At 32.5% G+C, this 4,620-nt stretch overlaps 1 protein-coding gene across 4 annotated transcripts in view; it reads left to right on the top strand.

Annotated features, from left to right (window-relative positions):
- The window catches only part of LOC106466794 (uncharacterized family 31 glucosidase KIAA1161-like), a 30,983-nt gene that overhangs the window by 10,609 nt on the left and 15,754 nt on the right, over nt 1-4,620 (top strand). The window contains exon 1 of one of the 4 annotated variants that reach the window (XM_022394883.1): nt 613-1,099. The exons of the other annotated variants lie outside the window; for them this stretch is intronic. The gene's annotated coding sequence lies outside the window, so the exon portion shown is untranslated. Of the gene's footprint in view, nt 1-612; nt 1,100-4,620 lie in introns of those variants that run through there. 4 annotated transcript variants of the gene reach the window in all.

The following is a 4,620-nucleotide window of genomic DNA, read 5'->3' on the forward strand; positions in this document are numbered from 1 at the left end:
ACAGTAACACAACATAAAACCCTTTAGACTATAATAATAACATAAAACCCTTTAAATTACAGTAACACAACATAAAACCCTTTAGACTATAATAATAACATAAAACCCTTTAAATTACAGTAACACAACATAAAACCCTTTAGACTATAATAATAACATAAAACCCTTCAAATTACAATAACACAACATAAAACCCTTTAAATTACAATAACACAACATAAAACCCTTTAGACTATAATAATAACATAAAAACCTTTAAACTACAATAACACAATATAATCCACTTTAAATTACAATATCACAACATAAAACCCTTCAAATTACAATAACACAATATAAAAACCTTTAAATTACAAGAACACAATATAATCCACTTTAAATTACAATAACACAACATAAAATAATTTAAATTACAATAACACAATATAATCCACTTTAAACTACAATAACACAACATAAAATCCTTTAAATTACAATAACACAACATAAATATCATTAAAATACAATAATACAATATAAAATCCTTTAAAATACAATAATACAACATAAAACCCTTTAAAATACAATAACACAACATAAAACCCTTTAAAAGAGCAGCTCAAGAGTAGGCGGTGGGTAGTGCTGGCAAGCTTTTTTTCTGTCTAGTTTATCCCTTCGAAATTAGGAACGGTTGACGCAAATATCCCTCGAGTACATTTGCGCGAAGTTCAAGTAACAAACAAATATTCAACATGGAAGAAGAGGTCCCCACGAACCTGACCCTCTTAGGTCACAAAAGACCTAAATCCCGATCCGGAGAGAGAGAGAGAGATGTTATAATATGCGAACTCCACCGGTGACGAAAGATATGTGTAAACATATCTTAACTTGAGAGTTAATAATTAGCTTTCATAAAATCCTTAGTTCGGCAAATCAAGTAACTTATATTTTGCATTCTAGGTAGTTTAATTTACGTCATAAACACACCTATTGTAAACAAAAGCGCTAATCGTTATCGAGATGATTCATTTTATACTAACCCTCTGAGGCTTTCGAAAAGTTCTCACAGTAGGATACATTATTCAGCGCTGCAAGCTTGAGAAGCAACTTCCCGAGAAAGGTAAGCCTTTTCCGCGTTTTATTCTCGATAAAATATCCTTGTTAAATATTAACATATGTAGGCCTATAACTAAAATGCAGAATTTTATCAAGTTTGTTAATATACCCTTGATCTGACATACAAAAAAACAACAAGTTTGATTTACCCAAATAAATATACTTCTTGATGGACACATATACATTTTTTAATATGCATATTAAAATATTTTTCTATCTCACAATAGTTGAAAAAGTAACACCACGTTTTGACAGGGTAGGAGTCACCTTCGGCTAAGACTAGTTTTAGTTTTCTAACAGGGTGGTTGTTGTTTGGAATGGGTTGCCGTCGGATACTGTGGAGGCAGGAAATTTAATAGAAAGCTTGATAAGCATAAAAATGATAAGGGCTGGCTTTAAGTTTATATATATATATATATATATATATATAGTTTTAGTTTAGGTTAGAGGATGGGACGACCGAGGTGGACCAAAGGTCCCATGTTGTTTTTTGTTGTTGCTGTTACTTGCAAAGTTATGGAGGATATTGTACAAACTAAAGTTGCTAGTATTATACTTTATAGACTTCCTGTATATATACGTATTATTTTAGTATTTTGAAGGAATGCCCACCATAGGTTTTGCTGTTCACGATAACATTTCAAATTTTCTTCAAAGTAAATGTATATAATTACAAATAAAAATTCGTCCACGAAGACGTTCTATTAAAACTTTAAAAAGTGAGTAAAATAATAAATTTTACAGGCACACGTAGTTAGTAAAAGAAGAAAAAAAATATTTCGTAATATAAATTATATAATATTTACTGTCAGAGTGTTTTATAATAACCGCTTATTGTAATTTTTAATTACGTCGGCCCTTTCGCAAAGAGAACAAACAAACAACTGATCCATATCAAACGACGCACAGACAATCGTGTCAACTAAAATGGAAAAAAAAACAAGGACTGGTAGAAACCTGCCTGGTCTGGATTCAGCTGGGGAAAAGTAACGACGGTCTGTTTGCAGGTGTTTACGTTGTTCCTGCTCGCTCTTCCAAGAAAGTTAGGGCGTTTTTCTTTTGTTTTTCATGAAAACGAAAGAAAATATCAAGTGTGGTCTATTTCTGATCAGCCCATGTATATTTACATTTTTAAGAATATATGTTTTGTTTTTAATTGTACAAAGATGGCCAATAATGTTGCTTCATTATTTTGTTATGATTGTTAAGTGAATACTGAATCAGTTAATATAACTTGATATTGTTGTATTATATAGTTGAGTTTTAATTGTTGAAATTCCCTGTAGCGATTGTAAGTCGAAGGATTAATAAGATATTTAAAACTGAAACCAATAAGGTGAGGTTAAGGTAATTTAATATTTGTTTATATATCCTTAGGGTAAAAAAAGGAATAAAAAACTAGCAAGGGGACAAAGCCTTTATCTTAAGATTTTACCTTAGATATCGTAGTCAACTGTATCGATGTCTTTAACAGTCGTTCGAAACCAATTGTGACTTTTCTCTTGTACTTTTGGCCCGGCATGGCCAGGTGGTTAAGGCGCTCGACTCGCAATCTGAGGATCGAGGGTTCTAATCCCCGTCACACCAAACATGCTCGCCCTTTCAGCTGTGGGGGCGTTATAATGTGACGGTCAATTCCATTATTCGTTGGTAAAAGAGTAGCCCAAGAGTTGGCGGTGGGTGGTGCCTTCCCTCTAGTCTTACACTGCTAAACTAGGGACGGCTAGCGCAGATAGCCCTCGTGTAGCTTTGCGCAAAATTCAAAACAAACAAACGCTTGTAATTTAAAAGAAAAAAAAAAACTGTTTTAAAGTTTTAGCCGAGTCATTGCATCATTAAAAAAACTGGTTCATAAGTTATTAGGGGGAAAAGCATGTTTTAAACCTTGTTTTATTTGTTGTCATGATTATTGTGTAAGTTGTAAAATATATTAAGTTAAAATATGTTTTTTATAAAAATATTTGGTGATTAATTTTAGATATTATATGTTACTAGTTTAGTAAGAAGTCCTGGTCTTTTCGCGTCTTTTTATTTTTAATATTTGAAGAAGGTCAACTTTAGTTTTTCCAAATATTTTGTCATAACATATGGGCAATTCAATGTATATAGAATAAGAAATTCGTATTAACTGGCTGGTTATAGGGCTGAATTAAGGACTTGAGGAGCCCGAGGCAAATTTTGTAGGGTGAGGTGGGGGCTTAGGACTGAATTATGGAAATATGTCAAATACAATTCACTTTTTATTAACTACAATTTGAGCAGTACACAAACACAAATGATGAGTAGCTAACATTCAAAATACTAATTGTAATATTTATGATAAATATAATGTAATTACAAGAAATTTTTCAAGTTTATATAAATTTATGACAAATAATTTTGTTTTAAATGGCCGAGGAAATATTTATTGAAGAAAAACGCGTTATTGAAAAATTATAAAATAATAAGTTTTTTATGAAAAGAGTCAAATCGCTATTGTCGTAATGACAATTCTAAACATATGTTTTTCATGACACATCCAGTGTTGATTCATTTTTTTAATCGGGCGCCCGGAGCAGTTGACCCCCTTTGCCTCGCCCCTCCCTTCTAAACTGCCTTTGGTTGATTATATAAGTGTGTTTATGGTATTGAAATCCAGCTTTGATAATCTTTCAGGTTAAATAATATGTAGAAATGATACCTTATAAAATGTCACGTAAATGATGTTATTTTTCACGTGTTCTTTTTGGCAAACTTATAAGAGGAACCTTTTGTTTCATCTACAACTACTTCGCCAGAATTAGACTTTCATAGAAAGTCGCGGGTTCAAATTCCCTTCTCATCAAACATGCTTGCCCTTTCAGCCGTGGGGGCGATATATAGTGACGGTCTATCCCACTATTCGTTGGTAAAATAGTAGCCCAAGAGTTGGCGGTGGGTGCTGATGACTAGCTGCTTTCACTCTAGTCTTACACTGCTAAATTAGGGACGGCTAGCGCAGATAGCCCTCGTGTAGCTTTGTGCGAAATTCAAAAAATAAAACAAACAATTATGGAAAGTCAACTTTGGATCAGTTGTTTTGAGATAGATTGCTTGTCATAAATAATTATCTTGAAGAAAAGCAACCTGATAAACTAGAATCCAGTAATTGTTGAAGTTCTTTTTATTTCACATATAAATATATTAGTAAATCTGTGAAAGTCTGAATTATTTACAAATCCCGAAATAATTTAATTAAAAACCTATTACTTAACAGCTAATAGCCTGTTAGATTCTTTAATGACATTTAACCTTTAACCTTCTCAATTTTTATTAGATCTGTTACGTCTCCGTTCGTTAGTTAATTTTCCGTAAATTCGTTCTGACGAAACTTTAGCGACACAAGTCCTTTCTTAAATAAAACTGGCTCATTCTTTCCGAATATAACTTTGCGATACAATTAATTTCAACAGTCGCGCTATAATTCTCAACGAACGTCTCACGTGCTCGACTTCAACAATACTCAGTTCAATTACACACTCTCTGACAGCAGTTCAATTACTCCCC

The sequence above is a fragment of the Limulus polyphemus genome, unplaced genomic scaffold, assembly GCF_000517525.1.
Source record: "Limulus polyphemus unplaced genomic scaffold, Limulus_polyphemus-2.1.2 Scaffold2382, whole genome shotgun sequence".
Classification (NCBI taxonomy): domain Eukaryota; kingdom Metazoa; phylum Arthropoda; class Merostomata; order Xiphosura; family Limulidae; genus Limulus; species Limulus polyphemus.